The sequence below is a fragment of the Oncorhynchus masou genome, unplaced genomic scaffold (assembly GCF_036934945.1).
Source record: "Oncorhynchus masou masou isolate Uvic2021 unplaced genomic scaffold, UVic_Omas_1.1 unplaced_scaffold_1354, whole genome shotgun sequence".
NCBI lineage: Eukaryota > Metazoa > Chordata > Actinopteri > Salmoniformes > Salmonidae > Oncorhynchus > Oncorhynchus masou.
In genome coordinates this window covers 38,080-51,558 of record NW_027003433.1, presented here as the reverse complement: position 1 = coordinate 51,558, position 13,479 = coordinate 38,080, and the positions used below count along the sequence as shown (strand labels likewise).

At 44.6% G+C, this 13,479-nt stretch overlaps 1 protein-coding gene across 5 annotated transcripts in view; it reads right to left on the bottom strand.

Annotated features, from left to right (window-relative positions):
- Positions 1-13,479, bottom strand: part of LOC135530492 (rab-3A-interacting protein-like) — a 67,446-nt gene that overhangs the window by 45,483 nt on the left and 8,484 nt on the right. For 4 of the 5 annotated variants that reach the window (XR_010453857.1, XM_064958807.1, XM_064958805.1 and 1 more), the window contains exon 2: positions 635-733. The gene's annotated coding sequence lies outside the window, so the exon portion shown is untranslated. The remainder of the gene's footprint in view (positions 1-634; positions 734-13,479) is intronic. The other variant, XM_064958806.1, reaches the window with a different exon arrangement.

Genomic DNA, 13,479 nt, shown 5'->3' with positions numbered 1-13,479 from the left:
CAGGCCAGTCTCTCTGAGAGGAAGCAGGTCATTCAGGGGAATGATTAGACAGTAACAGGCCAGGCTCTCTGAGAGGAAGCAGGTCATTCAGGGGAATGATTAGACAGTAACAGGCCAGGCTCTCTGAGAGGAAGCAGGTCATTCAGGGGAATGTTACAGACAGTAACAGGCCAGTCTCTCTGAGAGGAAGCAGGTCATTCAGGGGAATGGTGAGACAGTAACAGGCCAGGCTCTCTGAGAGGAAGCAGGTCATTCAGGGGAATGGTGAGACAGTAACAGGCCAGTCTCTCTGAGAGGAAGCAGGTCATTCAGGGGAATGGTTAGACAGTAACAGGCCAGTCTCTCTGAGAGGAAGCAGGTCATTCAGGGGAATGGTGAGACAGTAACAGGCCAGTCTCTCTGAGAGGAAGCAGGTCATTCAGGGGAATGGTTAGACAGTAACAGGCCAGTCTCTCTGAGAAAGCAGGTCATTCAGGGGAATGATTAGACAGTAACAGGCCAGTCTCTCTGAGAGGAAATGTAGGTTTAGCTAGCCTGCACAACTAAGACTGGTTCCACCAAACTGTTACATTCCAGAAGCTGTTTCATTCATTCATTCATTCAGCTGAATTGAAACCAACAGGTATGAACCTACCATTATGATGAATGTGTGTGTATTTAAAAGCTGATGATGTGATGTGTGTGTAGTGGGTCTCCTCTTCAGTCAGGACAGACCTCCAACACTGACTTACTGCTGCAAGAGAAGACAGGAAGAGATGAGAGTTACTGTTGGTGAGCAGCTTGGGGGAACAGCTTGTTGGGGGAACAGCTTGTTGGAGGAGCAGCTTGGGGGAACATGTTGTTGGAGGAGCAGCTTGGGGGAACATGTTGGAGGAGCAGCTTGGGGGAACATGTTGTTGGAGGAGCAGCTTGGGGGAGCATGTTGGGGGAACGTGTTGTTGGGAGGAGCAGCTTGGGGGAACATGTTGTTGGGAGGAGCAGCTTGGGGGAGCATGTTGGGGGAACGTGTTGTTGGGAGGAGCAGCTTGGGGGAACATGTTGTTGGAGGAGCAGCTTGGGGGAACATGTTGTTGGAGGAGCAGCTTGGGGGAACATGTTGTTGGAGGAGCAGCTTGGGGGAACATGTTGTTGGAGGAGCAGCTTGGGGGAACAGCTTGTTGGGGGAACATGTTGCCAGGGTTAATTAGGTGTAACCCTTTACACTCGTACCCGTAGACAGGTTTAAAATGGCAGATTTGGACAGTAATTAGCACCTAAATTGGATAACACAACCTGTACAGTAACATGCTATATACATGACGTCTGACCTCTGACTTTTGACTGACAGACGTTCTGAACTAGAGCACCGCACGCCACAACAAGTTTTACAAATGATTTGTTGTCCGAACGATGGAAATGCTGTAAATGAAGTATTTTGAAAGATGAGACGTTGAGCATTATAATTACTACCTCTGATGGAACACAAGCCAGACAAACACATGTGAGTCCAAATGTGCACTTCAGATTTCATTATCAGACAAATCATGTCATGTACAGTGTGAACGTTTATCATCACTATGTTTGATGTGCAGTTACCAGGTGACATGGGGTCACACCCTGGGTTGTTGTGAACAGAATGAGTCTGTTATATGAACAGTTACCAGGTGACATGGGGTCACACCCTGGGTTGTTGTGAACAGAATGAGTCTGGTTGATGAACAGTTACCAGGTGACATGGGGTCCCACCCTGGGTTGTTGTGAACAGAATGAGTCTGGTTGATGAACAGTTACCAGGTGACATGGGGTCACACCCTGGGTTGTTGTGAACAGAATGAGTCTGTTTGATGAACAGTTACCAGGTGACATGGGGTCACACCCTGGGTTGTTGTGAACAGAATGAGTCTGGTTGATGAACAGTTACCAGGTGACATGGGGTCACACCCTGGGTTGTTGTGAACAGAATGAGTCTGGTTGATGAACAGTTACCAGGTGACATGGGGTCACACCCTGGGTTGATGTGAACAGAATGAGTCTGGTTGATGAACAGTTACCAGGTGACATGGGGTCACACCCTGGGTTGTTGTGAACAGAATGAGTCAGCATCCAAAGATTATCCAACATGAATAAACGCTTGGAGGTAAGGATGACATCAGTGGTGTTGTCCACGGCGATACAGATATCACTTATTATCGATATCTACATAGCGCATTGATGTGAATCACACTGCTGCTCTCTCATTTAGCTATTTGAGCCTTACAGATTATGGTTGTTGTGGACGGCTGTTCACAAATCTAAATGTGTATTCGAACCCAATAATAGTTGAATTCAATAAGTTTAAGCTGCCTGTCATTCACTGTTTTTGAAACCAGTGGACAGTCAGTGAAAAATGCGCTCTTGCAACAGCTGCATATTGCGGATCCTAAACAGCCGGTGAAATAGAGGTGAGTAAGATCCTCCCTTCTTAACTCCACTGTGGCATTGTGCCCCACACGGTCAGAAACCAGCTTCATTTAACACCCCGGCTGGGGCTTAATTGTCCATGGGACTGACAGACACCATCAAACCTGACCACTGTAGACTTCACAGCTGCATATTGTCAAGATATCAACGTGTCACCAACAAAAAGATCAGCGGGACAATAACAAACGCAGCATGTGTCATTCATTTTTTTAGGTGTAAACAGCACTTTTCAGTAGTGCTGAGAGCACGCCGGTCCATGAGCGCAGTATCTATTTTTAAACTCGAAATAATGACCCAAATCAGTCATCCATAACAACAGAATCATAAACAGAGTAGGCTAGTTAGTTAGTGAGAACACGCACCACACACACACACACACACACACACCTCACACACACACACACCACACACGCATCTCAAACTCCACTGGCCAAACACACGACAGACACACCCATGCAAAGGTTAAGCTAACTCTGTTATGAGGTGTTGTTACAACCAGGCCAGTCCACTGAAGGGTGGATATAAAATAAATCTATTGGCTGGAAAGACGGGAGAGCCCGGTAATGGGAGCAGCTCATAGGCTGCATCACCGTCACCTAGTGAACATGGTGCTGTAAAGAGGAGAGTAACGACCACTCTGAGACGAGCTACTGTAGTGTGTGTGTGTGTGTGTGTGTGTGTGTGTGTGTCTCTCTCTCTCTCTTTGTCTGTGTGTTTCTAAGAGGGTGTGTTGTGTCCTCAACAGGGTTTACAGATACAACAGGACAAGAATAGCAGCAGTCAGACAGTAGGCAGGTCATTACTCATCAACTATTAGTCCCGTCTACAGAGAGGGATTCAACTAGATCACAGTCCTGTCTCACAGAGAGGGATTCAACTAGATCACAGTCCTGTCTCACAGAGAGCGGTTCAACTAGATCACAGTCCTGTCTACAGAGAGGGGTTAAACTAGATCACAGTCCAGTCTCACAGAGAGGGGTTAAACTAGATCACAGTCCTGTCTCACAGAGAGGGGTTAAACTAGATCACAGTCCTGTCTACAGAGAGGGGTTAAACTAGATCACAGTCCTGTCTCACAGAGAGGGGTTAAACTAGATCACAGTCCTGTCTAACAGAGAGGGATTCAACTAGATCACAGTCCTGTCTCACAGAGAGGGGTTAAACTAGATCACAGTCCTATCTCGCAGAGAGGGGTTAAACTAGATCACAGTCCTGTCTCACAGAGAGGGGTTAAACTAGATCACAGTCCTGTCTACAGAGAGGGGTTCAACTAGATCACAGTCCTGTCTACAGAGAGGGGTTCAACTAGATCACAGTCCAGTCTCACAGAGAGGGGTTCAACTACATCACAGTCCTGTCTACAGAGAGGGGTTCAACTAGATCACAGTCCTGTCTACAGAGAGGGGTTCAACTAGATCACAGTCCTGTCTCACAGAGAGGGGTTCAACTACATCACAGTCCTGTCTCACAGAGAGGGGTTCAACTAGATCACAGTCCTGTCTCACAGAGAGGGGTTCAACTAGATCACAGTCCTGTCTCACAGAGAGGGGTTCAACTACATCACAGTCCTGTCTACAGAGAGGGGTTCAACTAGATCACAGTCCTGTCTCACAGAGAGGGGTTAAACTAGATCACAGTCCTGTCTCACAGAGAGGGGTTAAACTAGATCACAGTCCTGTCTCACAGAGAGGGGTTAAACTAGATCACAGTCCTGTCTCACAGAGAGGGGTTCAACTAGATCACAGTCCTGTCTACAGAGAGGGGTTCAACTAGATCACAGTCCTGTCTCACAGAGAGGGGTTCAACTACATCACAGTCCTGTCTCACAGAGAGGGGTTCAACTAGATCACAGTCCTGTCTACAGAGAGGGGTTCAACTAGATCACAGTCCTGTCTCACAGAGAGGGGTTCAACTACATCACAGTCCTGTCTCACAGAGAGGGGTTCAACTAGATCACAGTCCAGTCTACAGAGAGGGGTTAAACTAGATCACAGTCCTGTCTACAGAGAGGGGTTCAACTAGATCACAGTCCTGTCTCACAGAGAGGGGTTCAACTAGATCACAGTCCTGTCTCACAGAGAAGGGTTCAACTAGATCACAGTCCTGTCTCACAGAGAGGGATTCAACTAGATCACAGTCCTGTCTCACAGAGAGGGGTTCAACTAGATCACAGTCCAGTCTCACAGAGAGGGATTCAACTAGATCACAGTCCTGTCTCACAGAGAGGGATTCAACTAGATCACAGTCCTGTCTCACAGAGAGGGGTTCAACTAGATCACAGTCCTGTCTCACAGAGAGGGATTCAACTAGATCACAGTCCTGTCTCACAGAGAGGGGTTCAACTAGATCACAGTCCTGTCTCACAGAGAGGGATTCAACTAGATCACAGTCCTGTCTCACAGAGAGGGGTTCAACTAGATCAGTCCTGTCTACAGAGAGGGATTCAACTAGATCACAGTCCTGTCTCACAGAGAGCGGTTCAACTAGATCACAGTCCAGTCTACAGAGAGGGGTTAAACTAGATCACAGTCCTGTCTACAGAGAGGGGTTCAACTAGATCATAGAAGGTTAAATAGCGTATGTAGAAGGTTAAATAGCGTAAGAAAAGTGTTTATCAAAATGCTGATTCAGGGGTATAGTATAGTGTACACACACAGAGAGACACACACACACACACACACAGACAAAGGTGAGAGGTGTGTGTAGGCCAGGTGTAAAGCATACGGTACGCCAGGTGTATAGCATACGGTACGCCAGGTGTATGCTACATCTGTGTCCATCACCACATCAACCAGTGTTAACTACTGTATTATAACCAGCCCAGTTACTACCATCACATCAACCAGTGTTAACTACTGTATTATAACCAGCCCAGTTACTACCATCATCACATCAACATGAACCAGTGTTAACTACTGTATTATAACCAGCCCAGTTACTACCATCATCAACATGAACCAGTGTTAACTACTGTATTATAACCAGCCCAGTTACTACCATCACCACATCAACCAGTGTTAACTACTGTATTATAACCAGCCCAGTTACTACCATCACCACATCAACATGAACCAGTGTTAACTACTGTATTATAACCAGCCCAGTTACTACCATCAACACATCAACCAGTGTTAACTACTGTATTATAACCAGCCCAGTTACTATCATCACAACATCAACCAGTGTTAACTACTGTATTATAACCAGCCCAGTTACTACCATCACCACATCAACCAGTGTTAACTACTGTATTATAACCAGCCCAGTTACTACCATCACCACATCAACCAGTGTTAACTACTGTATTATAACCAGCCCAGTTACTACCATCACCACATCAACATGAACCAGTGTTCACTACTGCGTTATCCATTGAGACTGTAGAGTCTAACACACACAGTCCTGTAGCACAAGACTGGTCACAGAACATTAGTATGCTCTGTGACTTCCACTGACAGGAGAGAGGAAGACTACACGTCTGAATCACAGTGTAACCTAAGGCCTGAACGGACTGTGTTTTCACAGAAGAATGCGAGACAGAGAGACAAAGAGAGCGAGAAAGAGAGAGAGAGAGAGAGAGAGAGAGAGAGAGTGTAGTCATCTGAAATAGGGCCACTGCCAGGTGGCTAGCCAGTAGCAGGCTGAACCCACGCAGACAGCAGGATAGTGGAGCGTTATCAACATGCATTCAGAGCAATGTCGCTGGCTTTGTTTATTTCAGGTTCTCTCTCTCTCTAAATCACACTTTTTTTTAATTTAAAAATATATATAAATATATTTTATATATTGGATGTTCTAAGTCAACAACAAAGCTTAAACCACATCAGGAGATCACTGTTTAATGTCTGGTGTTGTTCCCTTTTAATTCCAGTGTGCACCAAGCAAGAGGCTGTTGTTTACCACTGTTTAATGTCTGGTGTTGTTCCCTTTTAATTCCAGTGTGCACCAAGCAAGAGGCTGTTGTTTACCACTGTTTAATGTCTGGTGTTGTTCCCTTTTAATTCCAGTGTGCACCAAGCAAGAGGCTGTTGTTTACCACTGTTTTTCAAGGCCACATTTTTATTTATTTGTTTATTTATTTAACGAGGCAAGTCGGTGAAGAACAAATTCTTATTTTCAATGACTGCCTACCAAAAGGCAAAAGGCCTCATGCGGGGACGGTGGGCTAAATATATATATATATATATATATTTTTAAATACAATATAAATATAGGACAAAACACTACGGGAATACTCTCATCATTAAACAAGAGAGAAAACACTACATAAAGAGAGACCTAAGAAAACAACATAGCAAGGCAGAAACACAGCATGGTAACAACGTAGCAACACAACGTGGTAGCAACACAATGTGATAGCAGCACAACAACACAGTAGCAACACAACATGGTAGAAACACAGCATAACACAACATGGTAGCAACAAAATGTGGTAGCAACACAACATGACATGGTAAAAACACAACATGTGATGGTAGAGTTTGCTAAACAAATACTGATGCAAATAATCATGATATCATTCTGCCAAAGTATGCACAGCACTTGGTAGTTAACAATTCATTGACAAGGTTTTTAGGAAAAGCCCATCCCTCTACCAGGAGGTTTTTAGGGAAAGCCCATCCCTCTACCAGGAGGTTTTTAGGGAAAGCCCATCCCTCTACCAGGAGGTTTTTAGGGAAAGCCCATCCCTCTACCAGGAGGTTTTTAGGGAAAGCCCATCCCTCTACCAGGAGGTTTTTAGGGAAAGCCCATCCCTCTACCAGGAGGTTTTTAGGAAAAGCCCATCCCTCTACCAGGAGGTTTTTAGGGAAAGCCCATCCCTCTACCAGGAGGTTTTTAGGGAAAGCCCATCCCTCTACCAGGAGGTTTTTAGGGAAAGCCCATCCCTCTACCAGGAGGTTTTTAGGGAAAGCCCATCCCTCTACCAGGAGGTTTTTAGGAAAGCCCATCCCTCTACCAGGAGGTTTTTAGGGAAAGCCCATCCCTCTACCAGGAGGTTTTTAGGGAAAGCCCATCCCTCTACCAGGAGGTTTTTAGGGAAAGCCCATCCCTCTACCAGGAGGTTTTTAGGGAAAGCCCATCCCTCTACCAGGAGGTTTTTAGGGAAAGCCCATCCCTCTACCAGGAGGTTTTTAGGGAAAGCCCATCCCTCTACCAGCAGGTTTTTAGGGAAAGCCCATCCCTCTACCAGGAGGTTTTTAGGGAAAGCCCATCCCTCTACCAGGAGGTTTTTAGGGAAAGCCCATCCCTCTACCAGGAGGTTTTTAGGGAAAGCCCATCCCTCTACCAGGAGGTTTTTAGGGAAAGCCCATCCCTCTACCAGAAGGATTCCATCCTCGTTCTCTGTATCGCAGATTTTATAAGTGAAGGGAACCAACCCAACGTACAGCCTGACAGATTTCTCCTCCCCCACTGTGTCATGTAGAGCCACAGCCACCTGTCATGAAAATGGGAGAGGACAGAGAGGGAGAGAGAGTATAGAGAGGGAGAGAAAGAGTATAGAGAGCGAGAGGACAGAGAGAGGACAGAGAGAGGACAGAGAGAGGACAGAGAGAGGACAGAGAGAGGACAGAGAGAGGACAGAGTCAGGACAGAGTCAAGTTTTAGGGCTCTATTTTTAACCAGCCTTCGTTATAGTAGGCCTAGGGTTAGGGTAGCAGACGTAGGGCTCGGGTTGAACCAGCCTTCATTTACCATTCCATTCTTGTGTGGCGGCTAAGGAGTATTGGTATCTCTGAGGGGTCTTTGGCCTGGTTCGCTAACTACCTCTCTCAAAGAGAACAGTGTATAAAGTCAGAACATCTGCTGTCTCAGCCAGTGCCTGTCACATGGGAGTACCCCAAGGCTCGATCCTAGGCCCCACGCTCTTCTCAATTTGCATCAACAACATAGCTCAGGCAGTAGGAAGCTCTCCTATCCATTTATATGCAGATGACACAGTCTTATGCTCAGCTGGCCACTCCCCAAATTTTGTATTAAATGCTCTACAACAAAGCTTTCTTAGGGTTCAACAAGCTTTCTCTACCCTTAACCTCATTTAGAACACCTCCAAACCAAAGGTCATGTGGTTTGGTAAGAAAGTCCCTCTCCCCACAGGTGAGAATACTGCCTCTGACGGATTAGAGCTTGAGGTAGTCACCTCATACAAGTACTTGGGAGTATGGCTTGACAGTACACTGTCCTCCTCTCGGCACATATCAAAGCTACAGGCTAAGGTTAAATCTAGGCTTTTTTTGTACCTTTATTTAACTAGGCAAGTCAGTTAAGAACAAATTCTTATTTTCAATGACGGCCTAGGAACAGTGGGTTAACTGCCTGTTCAGGGGCAGAACGACAGATTTGTACCTTGTCAGCTCGGGGGTTGAACTTGCAACCTTCCGGTTACTAGTCCAACGCTCTAACCACTAGGCTACCCTGCCGCCCCAGTGGTTTAGACTTGGTTTCCTCTATAGTATTCGCTCCTCTTTCACCCCAGCTGCCAAACTAACCCTGATTCAGATTACCACCCTACCCATGCTAGACTACGGAGATGTAATTTATAGATCGGCAGGAAAGGGTGTTCTCGAGCGACTAGATGTTCTTTACCATTCAGCCAACAGTTTTGTCACCAATGCTGCTTACAAGACCCATCACTGCACTCTATGCTCTTTAAATTGGTAATCTCTGTATACCCGTCGCAAGACCCACTGGTTGATGCTCATTTATAAACCCCTCTTAGCGTAACAGTATAGCTTCCGTCCCTCTCCTCGCCCCTACCTGGGCTCCAACCAGGGACCCTCTGCACACATCAACAACTGCCTCCCACAAAGCATTGTTACCCATCACTCCACAAAAGCCGCGGCCCTTGCAGAGCAAGGGGAACTACTACTTCAAGGTCTCAAAGCGATTGAAACGGTCAGTCCAGCACCGAAGGTCAGGGACTACAGGTCAGGGACTACAGGTCAGGGACTACAGGTCAGGGACTACAGGTCAGGGACTACAGGTCAGGGACTACAGGTCAGTCCAGCCCTGAAGACAGGTCAGACTACAGGTCAGCCCAGCTGGTTCTGTAGCAGCAGTAAGGTCAGAGATGCATGCAGCCTAGACCTACAGTACATCTAGGACCCCGTTTGGTAGGACAAAACATTAAGATGTAGAATACACTGGCTGAACAGATATCCCTCTATGACACGTTGAGTAAGCAATCATGTCATAGTCTGATCTATTCATGACATTTCTATCCACAACGTTCAGAACATTTACACTGACAGAAGGCTATAACGCTGTCTGCCTCCCAAATGGCACCCTATTCCCTAGTGTCAGCTGAGACCTATGGGCCCTGGTCAAAAGTAGTGCACTATATAGGGAATAAGGTACGATTTTGGGACACAGCCCCTGGCTGGCTCAAGCCCCTCCACTACAGCCACTCAGTAGACCGTAGTCTGTCCTCTCCGTTCCCTAGGGAACCACAGTAACACGACACCCTTCTATCTGGTCTTGGACAGACAGCTGACTCTGGGTAGGATCTGGGTCAGATCCACTTACACTGACTGAGGTGCCGCTGGGTGGAGGATGGAGGGATGGTGCCCCCTCCCAGAATGGGCCTACTGTAGCAGCCCAACGCTGACCTATAACAATGGCTGACATCTGGCTCTGTGAGTCAGTATTTTCTCTACTGGTTACTACTACTACTAGGTCTATTCTCTGTGGATGTCCTTAGTTTACCTGCTCAATGAGTTGGCAGTCTGACACCTTGGCAGACCTTTACACTACGGGAATACTCTCTCCCTATCCATGGCAACACAGAATATCACGCTCCAGAATGCCTGGGGTCGACCTTGAAGAGAGGGCACTGAAAGGAAGTGAAGCCGCTCTTCTACAAACTTCAGGATGCAGATTCTACCAGGACTAGTGAGTCATCAGTACAGATAATGTAGTAGTCATCATTATCAACAGATTCTACCAGGACTAGTGAGTCATCAGTACAGATAATGTAGTAGTCATCATTATCAACAGATTCTACCAGCACTAGTCAGTCATCAGTACAGATAATGTAGTAGTCATCATTATCAACAGATTCTACCAGGACTAGTGAGTCATCAGTACAGATAATGTAGTAGTCATCATTATCAACAGATTCTACCAGGACTAGTGAGTCATCAGTACAGATAATGTAGTAGTCATCATTATCAACAGATTCTACCAGGACTAGTCAGTCATCAGTACAGATAATGTAGTAGTCATCATTATCAACAGATTCTACCAGGACTAGTCAGTCATCAGTACAGATAATGTAGTAGTCATCATTATCAACAGATTCTACCAGGACTAGTGAGTCATCAGTACAGATAATGTAGTAGTCATCATTAAACAGATTCTACCAGGACTAGTGAGTCATCAGTACAGATAATGTAGTAGTCATCATTATCAACAGATTCTACCAGGACTAGTGAGTCATCAGTACAGATAATGTAGTAGTCATCATTAAACAGATTCTACCAGGACTAGTGAGTCATCAGTACAGATAATGTAGTAGTCATCATTAAACAGATTCTACCAGGACTAGTCAGTCATCAGTACAGATAATGTAGTAGTCATCATTATCAACAGATTCTACCAGGACTAGTCAGTCATCAGTACAGATAATGTAGTAGTCATCATTATCAACAGATTCTACCAGGACTAGTGAGTCATCAGTACAGATAATGTAGTAGTCATCATTATCAACAGATTCTACCAGCACTAGTCAGTCATCAGTACAGATAATGTAGTAGTCATCATTATCAACAGATTCTACCAGCACTAGTCAGTCATCAGTACAGATAATGTAGTAGTCATCATTATCAACAGATTCTACCAGGACTAGTGAGTCATCAGTACAGATAATGTAGTAGTCATCATTATCAACAGATTCTACCAGGACTAGTGAGTCATCAGTACAGATAATGTAGTAGTCATCATTATCAACAGATTCTACCAGCACTAGTCAGTCATCAGTACAGATAATGTAGTAGTCATCATTATCAACAGATTCTACCAGGACTAGTGAGTCATCAGTACAGATAATGTAGTAGTCATCATTATCAACAGATTCTACCAGGACTAGTGAGTCATCAGTACAGATAATGTAGTAGTCATCATTATCAACAGATTCTACCAGGACTAGTCAGTCATCAGTACAGATAATGTAGTAGTCATCATTATCAACAGATTCTACCAGGACTAGTCAGTCATCAGTACAGATAATGTAGTAGTCATCATTATCAACAGATTCTACCAGGACTAGTGAGTCATCAGTACAGATAATGTAGTAGTCATCATTAAACAGATTCTACCAGGACTAGTGAGTCATCAGTACAGATAATGTAGTAGTCATCATTATCAACAGATTCTACCAGGACTAGTGAGTCATCAGTACAGATAATGTAGTAGTCATCATTAAACAGATTCTACCAGGACTAGTGAGTCATCAGTACAGATAATGTAGTAGTCATCATTAAACAGATTCTACCAGGACTAGTCAGTCATCAGTACAGATAATGTAGTAGTCATCATTATCAACAGATTCTACCAGGACTAGTCAGTCATCAGTACAGATAATGTAGTAGTCATCATTATCAACAGATTCTACCAGGACTAGTGAGTCATCAGTACAGATAATGTAGTAGTCATCATTAAACAGATTCTACCAGGACTAGTGAGTCATCAGTACAGATAATGTAGTAGTCATCATTATCAACAGATTCTACCAGCACTAGTCAGTCATCAGTACAGATAATGTAGTAGTCATCATTATCAACAGATTCTACCAGGACTAGTGAGTCATCAGTACAGATAATGTAGTAGTCATCATTATCAACAGATTCTACCAGCACTAGTCAGTCATCAGTACAGATAATGTAGTAGTCATCATTATCAACAGATTCTACCAGCACTAGTCAGTCATCAGTACAGATAATGTAGTAGTCATCATTATCAACAGATTCTACCAGCACTAGTCAGTCATCAGTACAGATAATGTAGTAGTCATTATCAACAGATTCTACCAGGACTAGTGAGCCATCAGTACAGATAATGTGGTAGTCATCATTATCAACAGATTCTACCAGCACTAGTCAGTCATCAGTACAGATAATGTAGTAGTCATCATTAAACAGATTCTACCAGGACTAGTGAGTCATCAGTACAGATAATGTAGTAGTCATCATTATCAACAGATTCTACCAAGACTCGTCAAGTTATCAGTACAGATGATAATGATGACTACTACAAGACTACAATGATGACTACTAGACTCTCAACCTTCTGTTGATAATAATGACTATAATCACCCTCCTCCAATAGGTCTATTGAGAAGGAAGCTACAGTTATCACCCTCCTCCTATAGGTCTATTGAGAAGGAAGCTACAGCTATCACCCTCCTCCTATAGGTCTATTGAGAAGGAAGCTACAGCTATCACCCTCCTCCTATAGGTCTATTGAGAAGGAAGCTACAGCTATCACCCTCCTCCTAAAGGTCTATTGAGAAGGAAGCTACAGCTATCACCCTCCTCCTATAGGTCTATTGAGAAGGAAGCTACAGTTATCACCCTCGTCCTATAGGTCTATTGAGAAGGAAGCTACAGTTATCACCCTCATCATATACAGTACCAGTCAAAAGTTTGGAAACACTTACTCATTCAAGAGTTCTCTTTCTACATTGTAGAATAATAGTGAGAACATCAGCACTATGAAATAACACATATGGAATCATGTAGTAACCCCCAAAAAAGTGTTAAAACAAATCAAAATAGATTATATATTTGAGATTCTTCAAAATAACCACCCTTTGCCTTGATGACAGCTTTGCACACTACGAGTAGGTGAACGGATGACCTCCGCATGTGTGGTTCCCACCGTGAAGCATGGAGGAGGAGTCGGTCTGGCTAATAGTCTATACATAGTGGCTGTGAGTTGGTCTGGCTAATTGTCTATACATAGTGGCTGTGAGTTGGTCTGGCTAATTGTCTACACATAGTGGCTGTGAGTTGGTCTGGCTAATAGTCTATACATAGTGGCTGT